The sequence below is a fragment of the Xenopus laevis genome, chromosome 2L (assembly GCF_017654675.1).
Source record: "Xenopus laevis strain J_2021 chromosome 2L, Xenopus_laevis_v10.1, whole genome shotgun sequence".
NCBI lineage: Eukaryota > Metazoa > Chordata > Amphibia > Anura > Pipidae > Xenopus > Xenopus laevis.
This window is the reverse complement of record NC_054373.1, coordinates 137,725,186-137,747,926: the sequence shown is the minus strand read 5'-3', so window position 1 is coordinate 137,747,926 and position 22,741 is coordinate 137,725,186.

The following is a 22,741-nucleotide window of genomic DNA, read 5'->3' as shown; positions in this document are numbered from 1 at the left end:
CAAGATTATTAATTTCCAAAATATTTGATCATGTGACATTTTACTCTTCCTTTGCTTTATCATAGCACACCTATTTGGCATATACACCTATAAAATATAACAGGAACTCAAAAAAAAAAAAACACAAACTCATTAAAAGCCTCTCTTAATGATATAATAATAATGATGGCACTAAATGGGTCACTTAACAATGCATTTTATTCCTTATGAGCAACCACTTAAAATATACAATAGTGTTTATTTATCAATGAGTCTAATTTTATGGCATAGTTATAAACAGTTATTACTGCAATGTTTTCAGTGTAATAGATGTGATATTGTCCATGTATGCTCCCCATTTCACAGCCCATACCAATTTGTGTATAATTTTATGGGATGTTATAAAAAGTATTTGTGTTTGAATTGATGTTGACTGTTAAGTTGACTTAACTCCCATCCATGAATTAACCCATCCATTCACCAAAAAATCAGCTCAAAAAAAGTCAGTGTGGGAAAAGTCGCCACAAAATCATATAACAATTTGTATCATAGTACTTTTTTGAATTTGACACCCAAATTGTATCATTTTTTTTAGTTGTCCGCGGAATCCCTGACTTTTTTTGATTATCGTACAAAAACCAGTGCAGATCACGCTGTTAATACACATCTTGTAAAAGGGAAGGTCCCCATAGGCTTCCTAACAATTTCCTGATCGAAGGAATATCCTTCGATCGATGGATTAAAATCCTTCGAATCGTTCCCCCTAGTTTGCCACCTAAAACCTACCGAGGCCAATGTTAGCCTATGGGGAAGGTCCCCATAGGCTTCTTAACAATTTCCTGATCGAAGGAATATCCTTCGATCGGTAGATTAAAATCCTTCAAATCATTCGATTCAAAGGATTTAATCGTTCGATCGAATGATTATTCCTTTGATCGTTCGATCGTAGGAATAGCGGTAAAGCGATATTCGAAGTCGAAGGATTTTACTTCGACGGTCGAATATCGAGGGTTAATTAACCCTCGATATTCGACCCTAGGTAAATGTGCCCCCACGTGTTTTCACACACAAAGGCTGTATCACTATTAAGTATTAAGCAAGCTTATTATTCACAAAAATATAACTTTAAACTCTCCTAGAACTATTCCCAAGTAAGGAGAACATTGTGAAAGTAACCACAGGGAATATATCTTTGAAGAGCAGATCATGCAACTTAACTTCCGAGATTAAAGAAAAAGCATATTAAAAATGAAATGAATCTGATGTTTTGGCAGGTGGATGTTTCTCTACATAAAAGTTTTGACACTGATATATAGTCATTTCACTTATATCAAAAGCTACAAAAAAAAAAAAACTTTTTTGCATATTAGCCACTATTGTGTCTCTTGTAGGATTGACTTCCAATTCTAGCTGACAATTGTGGCGCCTCATTATATGTTATAGTTTCATAGTTAAGTTGGGTTGAAACAAGTCCAAAATCCATCAAGTTCACCTCCTCCAAATCTAAAAACGCACATATATATACAGGTAAAGTTGTTGTACCGTGTTAGCCAGTAAAAATGTTACAGGGCAACCCTTTTGAAATAAAAAAATAACAAACTGGTATTGGCTAAGATAATCATAGCAAGTTTTCCTGTAAGTTCCCTTTTCAAGCTGATGACAATGAAGCTGTGGTGTTCTCTGGTTTATATACTGTATATATATATATATATATATATATATATATATATATATATATATATATATATATATATATATATATATTTCAGCTCAAAGGTCTAATGACCAACAAAAAGGAATATCAATCTGTGTGTGAGAGGTGTTAAAGTCATTTAGGAGGGGATCTGCAAGAGACAAGCAGAAAAATTACAAGATAATGTGGGACAAAGAGGCTGAATATAAATTAGGGCTGAATTAATGGAATGTGGAATAAAGGAATTCCATATGATCCCTTAGTCCAAACACATTTGTATTTCTGATCTGGTGCAGCCCTTTCTTAGTCCACATAATTAGCCATAAATCCAAGGCCCAGGTTTCTTCTACGAATAATTAAAAGTTTCCATTAGTTTGTATTCCGACACTTTTCTTTCATTATCTGTTTTAAAATTGCCCTTAAGAACCACAACTCTTAAATCATTTATGGAGAGATGAGGGCCATTGAAATGATTTCCTAGTGGTGTGTCCAGTTTTTTATTTAAAAAATCAATGCATTGTTATTGGCAAACCTCTCCCATGGGGCATGGGGGAGGATCAAGCCCATTTAAGCCGATACCTTGGTCTGGAGACACTGACCCAGAGACATGTAGTTCTGCAGGAAGATGCCAGAAACCAGAAAGTATTGGCATGTGAGGTTTTTTATAACAATGGATGTGGCCAGGGCTGCCATCAGGGGGGGACAGGGGGGAGAGTTGTAGGGGGCCCCAAGCCCGGCCACGCCGCACTTACTTGATTAGAGCTGCCAACTTCGGGAAGGCAGGGGCACAGGGGGAGGTATCTTCTATCCATTACTTTCCCTTATTGGTCACAGAGTTCAAGTCCCGGTTGAGCTGCTGAGGGATTGGATAGCTGAGGTTTGAACTTTCCCTCCAGCTCATCCAATCACCATGCAGCTTTACCGGGACTTGAAATTCTGTGACCAATAAGAGAAGAAATGCTGTCACTGGAAGAAGATGCAACCAACTTTCCTCCCCTCCTTCCTTCTGTAATTGGCAGCTCACTTACAGCTCTGCTAATGAAGTAAGTGCAACATGGCAGGGCCCCCCTTAAGGTAACCCTTTGTGGTCCCTGTTGTGTGGTGGGGCCCTGGGCACCAATTTTTTTGTTAAACTTCTGGGAGGGGGGCAAGTATTTTTACATGGATGTTTAAGGGGGCCTTGGCTACCAATTTTCTTATAACGTGTGGGGGGGGGGGGCTGGCCACCAATTTTTTTTTGCCATGTGGGTTCCTAGCCACCAATATTTATTAATGGGGGCCCTGACCACAAATGTTTTTTTTATGAGGGTGCCCTGACCACCAATATTTTTTATTCACATGTGGGAACCCTAGCCACCAATGTTTTTTTTTTAAGGTGTGGTGGGGGTGGACCTGTGGGCTGGGGAGGGCGGATCTGTAGGTGGGGCTTGCGGTGGGCGCAGCCCAGGGGGCCCAGAAAATTTTGTCGGATGGGGCCCTGCAATTTTTGATGGCGGCTCTGGATGTGGCTTATGGTTGTGGGAGGGGCTTATTTTAGCACGCCACGCTCCACTTTTTTCACTCCAATTCAAGCACTGTGTAGCAGCATCTCTTGCAGATCCACTTGTAAATGACTTTAACACCTTACACACATATTGATATTCCTTTTTGTTTGTCATTCGACCTTTGAGTTGAATGTTGTATATACATATATATAACAAACAAGGGAAAGTTGTGCTCACCACTAATTTTTAAAACCATTAGGTGTGGGTGCAATGAGGCTGTGACCACAAAATACAGACACACACATACACAAAAGGGACTAGTTTTACCTGCAACTTACTTGTAAAATGTATAATGAAGCAATAGAATTCTTAATGAATCAGATGAAAATTAAGCGTAGGACTGGCCAGATATGGGATGACTTTGATGTAGTTGGCCATCTTAAATATATTGCAATATATGGACAAACAATCCCTGTGTTGTTTAAAGGGTAAGGCATTTTTCAGTAGCAGTATGCACAAAATGTCTCTGTCTTAAATATATTGATAATGGGTTGAGTGCAGAGGACTTTTGTATGTGTCTATATATATATATATATATATATATATATATATATATATATATATATATATATATATATATATATGTGTGTGTATACCACTTTGTTATTTTTTATTTCAAAAAGGTTGCCCATGAAATGCAAGCTGTTCAACCAACTTATTCCTACATACTGTATTATCATCCGTCAAAATGCAGACATTATGCAAAATGATGTAGACAGTAAAGAACTTGAGTACTTTTTTAAAATCACATCTGGGTCTATTTTTGATGATGATAACTATTTTGGGGAAAATTTTATTACTGACATTTAGAAGTTCCATAATGAAACAAGTAGCATATGACCATTTTATTCAGAGATCTCTACAAGTGACACAAGGTTAGTCTTAGAATATAAAGTAAGGGTATCTTCCATTTAAGGCATATGCCTCTCTGTCAGTGAAAGTTTTAAGATAACTAACCTATTTTGTGGAAATTTCAAGGGCCATTTGAACATGTTCTGCATATGTGCTACAAATAACAACAATCTGTCAAAGAGAAAATGTAAAATATACTTTATAGCGAATAAATATAATTAACTTTAATTCTAACAAAAGTATTGTTCTGTATTATTGACATTATTTACAAGTTATAATAACTATAACTTAAAAAGTACATTAATCAAAATAACTGTAAAACTATTGAATCTATATAAAAACAAATTTCACACTATGTTCTAAAAAGGATAAATGCAAATGAATCGACCTGTGATCTTGCACTTCAGCAGGAATTTTGCAGGGCATCTGTCAATTCAAACTTTATTCATGTAGAATATTCTAGCTCCTGAAACAATGTTTTCATTTCCTAAATGCTCCAACTGGGATAACTTCTCAGAACAATTCTATCAAAGAGCAGATGGCTGATTTGCAAAACAACTTTTTTTAAAGTACAAAGCATGTCTTTTCTATCATTAGGAAAAAAAAAGACTGCATGATAATTAAACATACATTTTAGAAAAGAACTTTGTAACAGACATGTTAAATTTGTTTTTGCATCTCATAATCATTTGTTCAGTATAACTCTGGTATGAAATGGGTCTCTCTTTTAGACACCCATGTATATATTAGTGGAATAAAAAGAACAGCACTGAGCTTACAGGTCTTACAGTTCTAAACAAAAACAAAACTCGGCCTTTAATAAAGTTTTTTTTTCAATCTGACCTATTGATAACCTATTAAATGATGATTAGATTGTAAATTTGCACGTTTGAGGCTTTTTTGCTTTTTTATTTGATTGTTTTTTATATTCTAGTTTTTTTCATAAATAACCACACATTGAAAAAAGACTCTCAAAATCTACAAATGAACAGTTTGATAAATAAGCCTCCCCAATAGTGATGGGCGAACTTATTCGCCAAGCGCAAATTTGCGCATTTCGCCATTGCCGAATACATTTACAAAATTGCCTAGAAAATTCGGCCAGCGTAAATTAATGGACGCCCATTGACTTTAATGCGCATCAAATTCCAACGCCAACATCAATTTTGACACCCACGAATTTCACAAATTTTTCTCCCATTTCGAATTTCGGGGCTAAGCAAGATAAATTCGCCCATCACTGCTCCCCAGCTGAGATATTGATCTCATCACCTCTGTAAAGTGTGTCTGGCTGTACGTCTGATCTAATGTGGTGAGTAGCCCACAAGCAAGGTCGAAAAAATAACCATTTGCCATGCCGTTAGAAATGTTCAGAGGAAATGGTGTTGCAATCGAAAAAGTCCCAGATATGTAATAAGTTAAACATTTCCATTACAGAACTTTCAGCAAAACCTGGGGGTACATTTATAAACTTTTAACATTAAGAAAGTATGCTTTGCACTTAAAACTATGCTAATCTGATGATTATTTAAAACACAGTATTTAAAAAAAAAATTTTCTTTTGTGTAGTACAAGAGGAGAAGATGTTGTGTATTGCAAGTTTTTTCCATCTCCAAGCAAAACAGTGATTTATAAGAGGTAGTTAAATTTAGGGACATGTTTCTGTTAAGATAGAAACTACTCTGTCTAAAGCAACTATTCATTTTTACCTCTTGTCTATAAATGTGGGAACATTTTTATCAGTTAATGAAATTTGAATGCACCAGTGTACAAAAGGAAAACTGTTCTACTAAATAAACAACTAGTCATTACATTACAAATATGAACATTTAAGACCAGTTTAAAACCAGTTTACAATCCTCCTAAAATGTAATTATAAGGTGAAATACCCATGTAAAGGTCTAGTGCTACGAATAGAAAACTAAAATAATATTAAGGGTGTTATTTATGTAGGGACCCACAGGGTAAATATGCCCCTATGGCTTTAATTCTGTATACTTCCTGATCTCCCTAGTTGCTGGGCAGAGGCCCATGTAGCTAGATGTAATTTGCATAGTGCTATTGGCCAGGAGGCGCTGTGACCATGTCCTGTCACACTTTTGTGTAGTGAGAGAAGGGGTGGATTTTTTTCTTTGGCTTCTGGATGCTGATCCAACTGAGTGTGCCCAGGGGAGCCTGGGTACAGCAAGGCCCAGAAAAGCCATGTGCTCTATAGGGACCAGTAGCTCTAGAGAGATAAGTTGGGGAACAGGGACCCTGTGAATGAGGCTAGTGAGTGGCAGGAATATCATTTTATAGACTCTCTAGGAGAGTAAGGCAGAGATGTAAGAGAGAAAGAGCAGCTTTGTGCTCCAACAAGGAGGTGTAGCAGGGAGTAGCTTCCCAGGCTGTAAGATTGCCTACAGTGAAGGAACCACAGTGGACAGCAGTCATTAGGTTTTCCTCCCTGACCACTCCACTGGGTGGGATCCAGACCACATGTGAGGTATTTCTGCCTGGAGGTATGCTGTACTGCCTTGACTAAAGCCTCAGGGAGCTATGTTTGTGCTACATATATTCTACAAATGCCTCTGTACCGATGTAAGTACCCTGTGGATCATTTGTCGCAGACAAATAAAAGTTTATTCTGTTTGACTGCAAGAACCTCCTGGTGCCCATTATTTTCACCAAACCTTCCATGTAGCGAAGGCCCTAGCCTGAAGTGTTAGAGTCACGTGTAACCCATGCTCTATTGCACTAGCTCAGGGGTGCCCAGGACATCGATTGTGGTCTACCAGTAGATCCAGTAATGTTTCTGATAGACCGCAATCTGGGGCCTGGCATCAGCAGTGAGCAAGGGCAGTCTGCCTTAAAGGAGAGACAGCTCAACATGGGGAGTCGAGCATGGTCCCACTGAGTGAGCTGTGACTTCTGCTTAGCTGGGAGATGAACCATCGCATTCTTCAGGTTACGCTCTTCCCATTCAACACTCTGGGGTGCTCTCACTCCCACAACAGGTCCTACTCAGTATCCGGAAATGGGGTCTTCCTAGTGCTCTTCAATGAGTGGGGTAATTGTGCCTGTAGCAGGCTCCCTTATTTTCAGCTTTCTCTCTAAGTTCACATGTCCTATACTGCGATAAAAGCATGTCTCTGTAAAACTGGATTTGAGGCTTTTGCCGGAAAAGAGCCGATTCCCTCTGTATTCAGGGGCCCTGGGATTCAAGAGGCGTCTCTGTGGCTGAACCTCAGATACTATCAGCTGGACTGCCTCTCTGCTGTGTGTCATTCGGGGTCTGTGTGTCAGTGCTGCTTGGGGTGGATGTGCCGCAGCTCCCCTCGTGTCATAAAGCGTGTGAGGAGCTTTGGGCACGTTGGTGCCACATCTAATGTCAGGCATGCCCAATGGGCAGCTTTGCTACTGCTGTGTCAGGCCTTACAGATGTTGGTAAACTACAACTACCAGAATTCCGTCGGGGGGATGGTGGCCGATGTAGTTTTAGTCAAGTCGGATCAATAGCAGATTTGATGTTCCAAATTAAGCAGTGTTTAAAATAATATGTATTTTAATAATGTGTCCTGTAGAAGCTGGGGCGGATATATTGTAGATGACCGGTATATATCCCCATTCTTTAGGTTTTAAAACTACCTCTTTAAGAGACACCATGGGGTTAACCAGCCAGAGATGGGCTGGACATCCAAGGGGTGTTTAATGGAGGTGAGCAGCAGGTGAAAGTGTGTGGAAGTTTTTCACAAGTGGTAACTCACTGCTGAGTTGAACAGAAAATGCTGTCTCTCTAAAAGACTGGAGAGTTCATCCCCTAAAGACTGGATGTTTGGCAAGTAAGCTATTCTTATTTTGGACTTATACTGCTGAAGTGAAGCTGTTTTGTTTTCTGTACAACTGTTTGCTGTTGAAAGCCTAACCTGAATTGATAAAAATACCTTCAATCTGGAGTGGCCTGTATGTCTGGTGAAAAAAACCCTGCTGTGATCCCCCAAACTTCACAGTCCCTAATTTTGCACGTTAAATTATTTTAATGTCAGAGATGCCAATCGCAGGAACTACCTATATACCAAATGTGGATACTGCATAAGCTTATTTGTGGGTCATTGATTGTGTCCGAACCGTGCATGCTCAGTGCTGGCAGTCTGAGGGGATATTAACAGGAGTTGCTGAATAGGTGGCAACGTGGTGCACATGCTCAGTGCTGGTAGGGTGACTTCCTGCTGGTGTTCGTCCATCGGTATGGATTGGAACATGCTCAGTACTAGGACACAGTGGCTTAACTAGATATTACTGGATGGAAGATGGGAGACAAGCACAGCATGGAGGGGAAGGGAATATGTTCAAACTTTCATAACCTGCCAAATTTTGTAAAATTAACATGGAAATTAGGGAATGTGGCCATGAAAATTGGCGTGGTCAAAAAATTTTGTTGACCGTTATCAAGGTAGATCTCCTGATGGGGGCTAGGCGTCGAGAGTAAATCCCAGTGTAATAAAGTCTGGGCACCCCTGCACTAGAGGGTAATTAACCCTGTTGGCCTATATAGCCCAAAATAGCGTTACATTTACTAAAAGTTATATGATCTTTTTATCAAACCAAGCTCGACCAAACTCCCAGCCACAATTTTATCTTTTTATCTTTATCTTATTTATCAATAAAATAACTTGAAAAAGGCAGTTCAGGAAAAGACTCCATGAAATCGAGAAAAAAAAGCTAATCATACAATTTTTTTTATTTGACACCTGAATCACTCGATTTTCTCATGTTATCTCCTGCAAACCCCACATTTTTTTTGGATTATTGGACTAGACCCAGCACAGATCACAATATCTTCAAATTGTAAAAGGGACATCTGGTATTGACTTCTGCTTGACTTAGAAAGGTTTGAGATGGCGGATTTTCGGACTTTTAGCAGTTTTGGGGTATAATAAATTTCGAACAATTCAATTTTTTTCCCCTAAAATTTGAGTTTTCCCTCAAAAAACCTCAACCAGAAAAAATGGAGGTTTAGTAAATAACCCACTAAAAGTCTCATTTACTAATGAAAACAGATAGAGTATAGACTCCAGAATTAATACCCCTCTCACCCCTAAACTGAACTTAAAAGGCTGAACTGAAAACATTTAAAATTGCTTGTGCTTATGGGGCATCATACCAAACCAAATGGGTTTATTTATCAAAGAAAAACTTTGGCACCTAAAAGCTGCCAAAGCACTTCCAGGATTTTTGATTCATCATCTGTAATTGAATCTTGCTCCTTTTAGTAAATGTTGTTGAAGTTTTTACTTGAGACATTGTGGGCAACACATAGCATGTCATGGGTGTATACTTACAGTACTTGTAAGTACAGCTAATTTCAGCATGGTGTTTAATTGTGGGTGTAATTTTCCTTACGTGGGTCAGTGATGCTGAGGGATACATGTAAGAACTGAACTTGATAGCAGTTATCACAACATCCGAAGGGTTGAAATTAATGCATCACTCTAATAACAGGGACTATTTTACAATTTTAAAACTCCCATGAACTCCCATTAATTCAAAATTTGACTAGTCGAAATGTATTCATAAAATAGATTTTTTTTATGCTCTGAAAAATTTAAACAACCTGAAAACTCAAATCGAATTTGATTTGAATTTGATCAAACTCAATTCAAGTTTTTTCTCTGAAAAAAAATTTGCATGTCAGGAAGGCTGCAAACATCTCTAAATTGATCCCTGCACCTCTCCCATTGACTTAAACAATAATTTGGCAGGTTTTAGGTGGCGAATAGTCAAATTCGAATTCTTAAAGGGCCTAAGTATGCGAAATCTCGAAAATCAAATTCAAAGTTTTTTTTAAAAAAAAACTTGATTCATTTGGATAACTCCCTAGTCGAATTTGACAGTTTTGACCATAAAAAATGTCAAAAATTTGAATTCAAATTTTCAATTCAACCAATGATAAATCTGTACCTATAAGGGTGAATTGTGTTTAAATTGAACTGATCTCCTGTTCACAATTCCTTTAGTTACTATTGTTTTAAATAATCCAAAGGATTGTAGAGTCACAGAATGTATTATTAGCCAGTTGATAATTGTTTAGAAAATATAGTTGGCTCTAGACTAATATTGAGATAATATTCCAGTTCATAGACATAACAAAGAATGTGTGGGAAGGAACCTGTAAATCTGGGGAAATGGCTATCTATTCAGTTTAGTCAGGTTTCCTTGTGACTTGTGGGTGGAGCTACACAATTGGATACTGAATGTGAGGCTATAATTTTATTGTTGTTATTTTTTATTACTTATTGTATTACTTGTAAGACCCTAGCAACCACAAAGCTAGGGAAATTCCAAATTCCAAATTAGAAAGCTGCTAAACAAAAAGCTACCTAATAAAAATAAATACATACAAAATGAAGACCAATTTCAAATTGTCTCAGAATATTGCTGTCTGTATAATATAATATAATATAATATAATAAACATTAAAAGCCCAACATGTGTTTACCAAGTAAATTGGTATGGTAAAATATATTAAATATTAGAGCATTTTAATTCAGCCCCATATTCTGTATAATTTTATGAAATTATAACTAGGTGCTTCTGTGAAATTGAGCCTGTAACCTTCTAGTAAATGCAGCTGCAGTCTTTCTTTCTTTCATTTGAAAGCTTATTGCTTCCTTCTAGATAATCACTGATATCAAGTAGCATCTACTCTCTACTGTAATTAGAAGGTTCTATAACAGAATCTTTATTATGCTTCAGTGCCTGTATTGCTCTAGTGTTTCAAGGATACCTTTTTTTTTAATGAAATGCATCTTCAAGTTCTTTGATGATAAAAAGCTAGTAGATGAATCATATTGAAAGATACTAAATCTAAATAATCAGATCTAATGAAATATAAAAAAGATGCCCCCCAAACCTATGAAAGCACTTAATTTATTATAAAGTGCACTCAATTACACAAATCTCAAAAATATCATATCTAAATATTGAGTTACCATTTCACCTTTCCATCATTAGTTGCAGGTTTTATAGCTAAACAGTTCTGTCTTTTTATATGGGTATAGCTTTTGTTCTTTTTAAAAAATAATGTACTTTTAAAAGTATTTTTAAAGATGACTTTGAATAAAAAGTAATTAGATTAATGATATAAAAATATACTAAATCTGAATAGAAAAATCCTGAAATGAATATGAAAGGGTTTAGTTCAAAGTATAAAGGATTTACTCTTCAAAGTATGCTTTATTACCCAAAGAGGTCAAAAGATAATATGCAAATAGTGGGTTATACTTTCCTGGGAAAAGTTTAACTTTTTTAAGTGTTTTAATCTCCACATTTATTACATTATATTAAGAGCATTTTACCTTCAAAGATAATCTGTAGCATATTTAAATCTACACATATTTAGAAAGGAAAGATGTATGACTGATTGTAGCATAGTGTAGAATTATAGCATAAAACCAAAATATTTGTCAAATATTTATTGTATTTTTCTGCTGTCATGCTCATTTATATATAATAAAATAAGGAAATCTAAATCAGGATCATGTCATGTTGCAGTAAATAATGACAAATTATATTTTCTCATCAGTTTCCAATTTAAAAAAAAGAAAAACTAAAATGTAAATTGGCACCTGGGAAATTTACGTAGAAGTTACAGGAGTTGTCTAAGCAAAAGTGAAAATGAAGAGTAAAATGCACTGCATTATGTTTTTTTTTGTTTTTAAGTCTACATTTCAAGACTAGATTCAATTTTTTTCTTTTATAAATAAGTGCACATCTGAATTTGGTAAATTTTAAAATAACCCGAAAAAAAGTCATATTTCTTAAAAAAAAATTGATAACTGTAGTCATAAAATTGAAATGGTGATGATTGATGATCACCCTCATATTAAAGATTTCTCAATCACATAAGGCAGCATTAACTAAAGGTGGCCATACACGGATAGATCCGCTCGTTTGGCGATGTCGCCAAACGAGCGGATCTCCCTCCGATATGCCCACCTTGAGGTGGGCAATATCGGGCTGATCCGATCGTGGGCCCTAGGGCCCAACGATCGGATCCTAGCGTTCGCCAAACGGGCGGTCGGATCGCGGGACCGCATCAACGAACAGATGCGGCCGCGATCCGACGGGATTTTTAACCCCATCCGATCGAGATCTGGCCGACTTTCGGCCAGATCTCGATCGGGGAAGCCCGTCGGGGGCCCCCATACACGGGCCAATAAGCTGCCGACTTGGTCTGTCGGAAGCTTTTATCGGCCCGTGTATGGCCACCTTAAGAAGTTAGTATCATAGACTTAATAATGCTTGTTGTTTCTCTTTTTTGTTTACTTTTTTTAAATAACATTTAATAAAATCCATTTAAAATACATTTCTGATGTAATTGTTCTGCTGTAAAACTAAACATTGTACATTTATTTGTAATTCTTATGGTAAAATTCTATTTTAAAAATGTAATCTTCTTTCTGTTTTCTTTAAAATAGTATGAACACATTTAACAAGGCCACAGAAGATTGCTTGGTAGCATTTATAAATTTGTAGATAAAAGGAATGTCCATTTTTTTTTACCTTAACTTATCCTCACCTTTACCTTTCTCCAGGAGTATCAGAGTTGCAGATCTCAGGTATGTCCACTTAGTGCAATCAACCAATCATTACATGCAACAGCACCCCAAAACTATTCAAAATACCTTTATTCTTATATAGCAAAATTTTGCATAAGTCACAATTTTTATCAAATCTTGCTTACAGATAAATTGACACATTTTTTTATGTGGGGAATGACAAAATGCAAAACAAAAGTATTATAATTTTTGGACATTACAAAATACGCCACCTTCATGAATACTTACAAATGAATAATTTATGCTTCTTAAATGTACCTTATTTTATGTACGTATATTGTTTGCAAGTCATGTAATACTGTATCTAATTCTGAAACCGATGATCTCATGGGATGATGATTCTAGGATAGTTAAAACTATTTTTAGTGTAAATTTTAAAATATAAATATCTAGTTGTTTACATGGGTTAATTCCAAAGTGCCAAATTTCACAATTCGACCATCGAATTGATGGTAGTAGTACAGACTTAGAGAAGTCAGAATAGTCACAGACAGGTAGGATCAAGATTAGAGAGTTCGGAGTTAACAGACAGGCAAAGGTCAGGATTAGTGAGATCAGCGTAGTAGATCAGGCAGGCAAGGGTAAAACACAGTAGTTAAATTAGGATTCTCAAGGAATAAACACCCAGGAACAAGCTAATTTGAACCTAACAACGGGCAATGAGCTGCTACCTGGAATCTCCTTATATACATTTAAATTTTGCGCCAATGCGCGCTGATGTAATTACGCCAGTGCGCCTGCGCATTTATGAAATGCACACAAGCTGCGCACATGCCCTAGGGGGACCGGTACCAGAAAGGAACAGGGAGCACAGCGGGTGTCCACGCCGAGGATGCAGCGCTGGACCCCGCTGCCCACTAGACCACCAGGGTAAGTTATTTTCCTTATAGTATCCCCTTGGGGAGTATTGTTATCTGAGTATTCTTTTATTAAGGCTTCTATCTCTGTTTTCCCTACTATATCTATCCAGACTTGGTTAAGGTGTCAGATCCTTGAACCAGGAACCTCTCCCCATGCCTATATCATTTCCAAGGGGGCATAGTCGGAAATACCCCTTGGTAGAAATTCTATACTGTGAATCAGTGGTAGCATAGTCCTCAGGGCCAATGCCAAGTCTATACGGGATAGGCTCTGATGGTATTTGGAATAGCAGGAATATTGCTGCGTGGATGGGTGGAACATTCTCCAAGTGTCTATGAGGTTTAAAGATTGGAGGAAATGACTGAACTTTGCGTTATCTCCACTTCCCCTCGATCTGTCCCTTTTCCATCTATCTAAGGCTGGGTTAGGGGTGGTGTTGAAGTCCCCTGCCAGCAAAGCTTTGGAGTTGGTGTATTGGAGAGCCCATTTAGTAAATTCAGTTAACAGGTCCCCTGTAAAGGGTGGAGGTATATAAATGTTGGCCAGGAGGTATTCTTTTGAGAATAATTTACAGTGTATAAAAACATACCTGCCTTTAGGATCAGTTTTAAAGGTGTAACAGCTTAAATATTACCCTCTTATTTATTAGGGTGGAGACTCCTTCTGTATACACTGAATATGTAGAATGGTAACTCCATCCCACCCAGGTTTTGAGGGCTAAAGTTGCCGATCCTGTGAGGTGGGTTTCTTGGAGAAAAAGAATATCAGGGTTCAATTCTCTAGCATAGTTTAAGGACGTGCATCTCTTAATAGGGTCATTAAGACCCCTGACATTCCATGTTAAAAGTTTTATGCTACCCTCCATAGTATAAATTGTAAATGTCTCCTGCTTGTCCCACTGTGGGCCCTATCTTGGACATTTGCATATATCTTTATCATATCTTTTGTACTCTTATACACCTTTGCAACACACATACGTTCCAGTAAAACCATAATTACCTTCCTTGGATTTTTACCCTCTGTACATATCAGGTTACTGTTTTCTTCCATAAACAAATAAACATTTAACTTGTCAATAAAACATTTGGTCCAACTTCCCTTGCCACCCCGTGGCCCCAATGCAACATAAACTTTTGGGGCTACTTTTCCTGAAACCATAACTTGAATCTGGGTAGAACTAACCCTTGCACAGAGTGTTAACCCAAAGTGAGGGGGTTGTGAGTGGTGTCTCCTGTGCCATGAGATACTGTCCGGGGAGCTATATACGTTCCATGGCAGTGTTTTTCCCCATGTAAACAAACTGTCCAGCCTTCACAGTGTCAGACTGGGGCACCTGGGGCCCAGCAGAGAACCTGATCTGAAGGGCCCCCAAATTTACACACAAAAGAAAAAAAGGAAAATAAAATAAAGGAAATCACCTAACTTTTAATCACCTATAAAAAAAACACAAACACAAAATAAATTAAATTATTTGCAATGTCCCTTTCAATGTTGTTAATATTTTGCATGTATGTACTTACTGTAGATAATTTACTTTACCACTGTTTTTTAACAATCAATACAGTAATGCAGAAACTGACGTAAAGGTAATAGGGACCTTAGATTGTAAGATCACTTGGCAGGAACTGATGGAAATGTGACAGGGACTTTAGATTGTAAGATCACTAGGCACTAGGGCAGGAACTGATATGAATGTGATACAGACCTTAGATTGTAAGCACACTCGGCAAGGACTGACGGAAATGTGTCAGGGAACTTAGACTGTAAACTCACTTGGGCAGGCACTAAAAATTCATGTTACACTAACAATTAATCAAGTAAAAATTCAGTGAACATTTCATTTATTTAATAAATTTTTAATTCATAGTAAGCACACCAGTCACAGTAAAATAACGCAACCAGGGGCAGAGAGATGGAGAGATGTAGCAACTAGAAAGGAGCATGGAAACTGTTAGTTAAAAAGTGGAGCAGCAAACTAAAAGGGGCTACAGGGGTTAAATGTAAAATTAAATTTTGGTGCTTGATCGTTTGCCCTCCACCAGGATCACTTGCTCTGACAGCAGCACCCCTCCAGATCCTTTGCACAGGCAGGACATCCCCCATTCCTCCCCCTCCCCTAGGATAATTTGCTCACTGGCAAAGTAGCAGAGGAGCCAAGCAGATCGATTGTATGTTAGGCAACAAATAATGCAGCTTAGAAGGAACACAGTGCAAGCATTCAGCCCAAACCGGCCCAGAAGATCAATCAACACAGGCAGCCAGAAACAGCACTCTCTGTGATCCACAGCCGCTCCCTTCACAACTCATCTTTCTCTAATTCCCTCCACGTGAAGAGCGTGACATCAGGTCGCACAGCAGATAACATGTGCACAACCGAAGGGCAGCAGGAAGAGCAGCATTTCCAATCAAGACAAGTACTATGTGCCTGGTGAAGCAGGGAGTGGGGCGGGCCCATTAAGTCCGAGGGGGGGCCCCATATAGCTAGTATATACTTGCGCGAAACTGGGGTGCACGATCCGAGTACCTGCGCAAAGAAGTAACGTAGCGAGTGGCCGCTGGGGCCACAGGGATTTTTCCCGGTGTCCCGGTGGGCCAGTCCGACACTGAGCCTTCATGATGTATTCAGTCTATAAGCTAAATGTCTTACCGGAATGATATCTCCTTTTTGTCCATGGGGTCTTGAAGCCTATATGGGACTGCCATGTATCTTGTGCGTTCTAAAGTTGGGGTTACACACACCAAAGTAGCAGTCTTTCAACAAGGGAGTGTAAAGTGGGGTAAACAGTATCTGTTGTGGAGTGGGTCTGCTCACTGCCCGCATTGGGTTAATCAGGAGAAAAATGACACATTACCGACCCAATGAGTCCAGCCAGGTACAAGTTTCATTTGGGGATTCGAATAATCATTAAGTATGAGATCTCCTTCTGTCTTAGTAGTTTCTTAACTAACTGGCCCACTGTCTTTGTAGTTCTTCTGAATTATCCTAGTACAGGGAGATGTTTGAATTATTGTGCTGCAGCTGCCCTTTCTTCCGGGCAATCGATAGGCCCGTTCTACTGAAAATGCTGAGGTTAGGTTGTCTATACCAGCCCATCCCTTAAGGAGTACAAAAAAGGAGGGTTGTGTGTGCACTCCTAAGGCCATATAAAAACATATTTAAGTACAATAATCTCCTGTCTAAATATTCAAGTGCATGTATTTAAACAACAAAAGAAACAAAAAACATTGTTTTTTGTTACAAAGTTATGATCATAAAGTTGATAAGTCACCATACCACGTCAAGGTAAACCCCATACGGTGGTCCCTAACTTGTTTACCTGTGATCAAAATATAAATGGTCGTAACTTTGTAACAAAAAACCCTGTTATTATATTCTGTGGTTTTTTAAATACATGCATTGCATATTCATTGAATCATTTAGACAGGGTATTATTGTATTTAAATATGTTTTTATATGGCCTTAGGAGTGCACCCACAACCATCTTTTTTTATACCTGAAATGTAGCCAGAAGCTGTGGCCGAGCTTCATGTGGTTAATGCACCCCCATACCCACCCCTTTAAATTAACAGTGGCCCTATGTCCTTGTTTTTTATTAATTCTTGGTTTGGGCAATTTCTTTCTCTTAAAAGCCACAAATGCTAGCAGCAGGGGAGGCTTTAGCCTTTTTATTTGAAACCAACGCTCGTGAGACACTCATTATATCTGCTGCACTTGTCACTAGGTAACACTTTTGCACTAATTCACATACACTACACCTATTACACTCCTCATTTAGCTTTTCATTTTCTGTTCACATCTATACCTACACCTGTACTTATACCTAAATTCACACACACAAGTGTGCACCTATATATACAACTTTACTTTGTCTTTATTATAGTCTCTTCTTTATCACATATTTTTTTAAAAAATGGGTGTTGGTTTGGGCAGTCTCTCTTTTAAAAGCTGCATATGCAGGTGGTGGGGGAGGTTCTAGTCCACAGATTGAAACCAAGCTTTAGGAGATTTTTACTCCAAATAATGCTGTTAAGCAGAGAGGTGTATGACATTTTATATTTTGATCACAGGTAAACAAGTTAGGGACCGCCTTATGTAGTTTACCTTGACCTGGTATGGTGTCAACTTCATGATCATAACTTTGTAACAAAAAACCCTGTTTATCTTTTCTTTTGTTTTTTAAATACATGCACTTGTATATTCATTGAAACATTTAGACAGGGGATTGTTGTATTAAAATATGTTTTGTATATGGCCTTAGGAGTGCACCCACAACCATCTATTTTTTGTACTTTAAGGACTAGTTCCACAAAAGCCTCGGGGTGCTCGCCCTCCTCCTGTTCCGGGAGGCCTATCAGGCGTATGTTGCTCCTTCTTGCCCTATTCTCATGGTCGTCCACTTTGCTCGCTATTGATCCACCTGTTGCTGAAGTTCATGTGTGGTCTGTTGTAGAGGGTTGCAAGTGTCCTCTAGAGATGAGATTTGTGCTTCCGTGGCAGTCGTGCCTTCCCATACCCATTGTACTTCATGCTTTATCAGAGAGCTTCGCTTTTAGTTTGTCTGTATTTTTTAGTTCATGCTTTCATATAGGTAAAAGGTACCAAATTGTTAAGGTATACATTTTTAATGTCCAATTTATCTGATTAATGTCCACAGCTAAAATGCACTCACCATATTATTTTCTCTTTTTAATTGTGTAAACAGCACATTATGAAATTCATAGTGAGAAAATTGTGTTGTGATATCATTTATTCTGTGCTCTTAGGGGTAGGTTTATCAAGGGTCAAATTTCAAATTTGAAAAACTTTAAAATTCAAATTCAAAAAGACCAACCGAAATTAAGGTTTTTTTGCCGAATAAATCAGTTTTCGATTGAAAAGGTACGATTCAAAGTTTTTGCCAAAATCCACCAATTGACTCCAAATAGGTTCTACGAGGTCCCCCATAGGCTAAAACCACAATTCAGCAGGTTTAAGATGGCGAATGGTTGAAGTCACATTTTTAAAGAGTCAATACATTATAAATTTAGAAATTCTAATTTTCTAATTTTTTTACAATTTTAATCGAACTTGGACTATTCCTTAGTTGAAGTACACAAAAATTAGTTAAAATTCGATTTTTTTTTCAGTTCTAATTTTCACTTCGACCTTTGATAAATCTGCCTCTTAGTGTGGGTATTCTCCCAAACACCAAGCAGGATGGAACTTTGCCTTATGATGAGACAGCAACATCCAGGGTAACTTTAAACAGATTTTACTCCTCTCTTTTATTGGCAAAATCACAGTGTCACTTCCAGTTTACATAGGTTTACATAGGTTATTCAAAATTCTAATTAAAGTTTATTCTTCTAAAACCAGAACAAATTGCTCCCCTGACTGAATTTTTAAGAAACTTGGCAATGTAAAATTACATTACATTGCCATCTCCTTACACTTATTTTAGGACTTTCAGGGACTACTGTTTTATACAGCATAGTTTTAGAACAGGGCAAGTAAAACATACAAAGTTTGATACAGTAAAGAAAAAATATAATTTATTTTATCCAATGTATTATTTTATTTTCAGTGCATTATTTTCTTTTTCATAGTCTCCATATTTTGGAATAAATATGAGCATATTATTTTTTATCTTATTACCTATAGTTTGCAGTAACCGTTATGTGAAAAGTTTGGAAATTCTGCCTAAATATTTACAAGATAAACAAAATATTCAAAATACTTTGTTGTTACTCCTGTTGTTAACACCCAGCAATATTGTAAAAATTTGTATTATTCTAGGCAATTCTTTTTCTATTCTCTTTCTTACTATCATCTTGCCAGGGGTCTGACAGTAAAATGATTAAAGAAATAGATATAGCAGCTCCATCCAAACATGCCACAGTTATGAATTATTTTGTGTAATGATTTTACTGTTGGAAGTTGTATTCTTTGGACTGATGTAAATATTGTTTTATTTATATGTATTGGGTTATAAAATCGTTATATATGTTTTTTTATATAACTATCTTTATCTTTTTCTCTAAAACTGTGATTAACAGTAAAAACAAATGTAATCATGATTATATGAAAATCAATAATCACACAACAACTTTAATTAGTACTATAATTATGATTAATTGCACACATACTTCAATAAACTGTGATTTTTAACTAAACTAATATAGTTTAGTACAAAAACAATGCAATGTTGATGAATTAAATAAAAAAAACTAATAAAAATTAACATTTAAAACAAAAACTATTTTGTTATGGATTTTTTTAAAATATAATACAATTAAATTTTAATGTGTTAGTTTTATGACATTTTAACACAGAGACTTTATGCTGGTGAAAGTGTGTTCTGACTATTGTTGTTCCTACAACACAGCAAGACTTTTTTTTTTTTTTTTTTAATTTAATTGTTCATATTGGTTTAATTAAATTTGTGTAGTTTTGAGTGCATTTTGCATTGTTAATTACTTGTATTTGTCTGTTGTTTTGGGTACTTAACATGCTATCTAATTTTGTATTTCCATGCATGTTGGGTACCAAATTATTCAGGAGACCCCTGGAATTCATATTTTCCTTGTACAATGAATAAGGACAAGCAGGAGAAAGATGTAATATGCAAGCATTGAGATCAACCAGTTTAGTCTTGCAGTTTGTAGTAAAAATACACATTTTGCAGTGGGCAAGGTGTCAGCTATAAAATTTAGATATTGGTGGGTCTCTACATATTACATACTTTTGTAATCCTGTACATCAAACTGTTCAAGGGATTCTATAATGGGAAAACATGTTTTTTTTTTTAATAAAATGTATCAGTTAATAATACTCCGCCGGCAGTTTACCAGGTGCCCTTAGGTATGTGACGTGTGCTCTAATAAACTTCAGACACTCTGCTGCACTGCAAGTTGGAGTAATATCACCTGCTTCCTTGCTCCTAGCAGCCTATGAGCAGAACAAATGGAAGATAACCAGATATCTGCATTGCTAAAACTGCTCCCATGCTCCACCTAGTGGTAGCTATGAAATTGTACTCAATGGTAAATATCTAAATCTAGCCAACCCAAGTCATGACTCATTCAGTTACACTGAGTAGGAGAAACAATAGCTTATCTGAAAGCAGTTAAAAAGTGAAGCGCAGGCTCTTTCTGAAAGCACATGCCCATACAATGGTATGAGATGGCTGCCTACAAAGGGAAAAAGTCCAAAATGTTCATAAATAAGCAGGTACTAAATATAATAATTTTTCAAATAAAATATGTATTTATTTATTTATACATTGCATTGTAATCATATGCCATTGTCAGTCAATATGATATTTAATCTGACCAACATTTCAAATAAATATTCTCTGGCCTCTTTGCATTTGGCGAAAAAAAAAAAATTTAGTAAATGAGACGCAAAGAAAATATTCCCTTTTACTCTTAGAGAATCTACCATTACCACATAACATGGAAGGAAACAACCTCACTGCACAGTGACATTTATTGCTTCAAGTGAGTCCTGTTCCTGTTCCTAATGTAATGGCCCCTTGTCCTTTGTTCTTTTACAATGTGTATATAATGCCTTCTAATGTATTTATAATGAGAAAAAACAAGTCCATCTTTAATATTCTTTCCTCCTAGCCTAGTTATCCCACATGTTACCAGTTTAGTTGTACATATCTGCACTTGTTTCAACTCATTAATATGTTTACTAATGACTGGCACACAAAACTGCACTGCATACTCAAGGTGAGGAATTATCAGGGAACAACAATGAGGCAAGATGATGTTTTTAAACCTCAAGTCAATGCCTTTTTTTTTTACACAAAAGAGTAATTTATTTGCTTTGCTATACATTGATTTAACCTGTCTAGCACTCTAAAGCCTGTTTCCACCCTTTTATTTCAGGAAATGTTAGTATAATTGAATCACCAAATATTACAACTTTATCTAATTACAATGCTTTTTCCCCATCTTTAATAATAGGTGGGCATTATTCTACTCATTTATTCTGTTCTGCATCCACACAGCCCTCATTGCTAGTGATGGGTGAATAAATTTGCCTGGCACGAATTCGGGGCGAATTTCCGCATTTGGCCATCAGAGAATACATTTGCGAATCTTCTGCGAAAAATTTTGGACGCCCATTGACTTTAATGCCATCGTCAGCTTGGACGCGTGCGTCAATTTCCGATTTTCACGATTTTTCGTGAAAATGTCAGATTTTCACGGTTTTTTTTGGCGAATTCTTTGCCGTTTCGTGAATTTTGTCTCTCCTAAAAATATTATAGCTGTCTAAATTCTCAGATCAGTCACATATTCTATCCCACCAGGTTCAAGTAATACCAATTATATCATAATTATATGTTTATGCAACTAACTCGCCAATTTTCACTGGCAAGCTCTGTACAAGCAGACAGTGGAGGTTAATATGTTTTTATTAATATGTTATTACGTTTTGGTATGGTCTTTACATTATTCATTGGAGAGATATCTACTGTATAGCTAATGTTATACAGATTTATTTGTATTCTATGTTGCACCTCATGCCAACCTTGTGTCTATAGTTCAATCCCAGGTTCCTATTTCCATTAGCATGTATGCTATTCCTGTTTATCTTGAACTATCATAGATTTTATGTGGTGATTCAGTGCAATGTTCTACAGAATATAACAGATTAAAAAAAATGCCATTCTGTCTGCTGAATGTAGCACCTTTTAAAAATGAAAGCTCTATACCCTGTTGTATTTCCTGCCTTCACCCATATGTTGCTTCACACCTACAGCCCAGAATGAGGATTAGAAAAAATGTATGAGGAGGAGGAATGTGGCATGATAATGAATTAGGCAGGGTTCCTAATAGAAGTGTGTGTGGGCAGTCAGAGGACTGAGAAGCAACTGGAACAATGGGCCTTAAACTCTTATTGCAAATTCAAACCCCTGAAAGGAAGGTCCAGAGACCAACATTCCACCCATTTTTTTATGGAAAAGGGGGCTTTTATGTTCAAAAAGGCATGATCTTATTCGCAAATCAGATGCAATGAGGAGGGACTGAACTATCAGTCCCACCCAATTTGTGTAACTTGAAGGAACAATAAGATCAAGAACTGAAATATGCCATTCTATCTGGGACCTGATTACCCATGGATTATCTGTAGGACACTTAAAGGAATTGTTCAGTATCAAAATAAAAACTGTGTAAATGCTGTAGATAGCCTATGCAAAATAAAAAGTGTATCTAATATA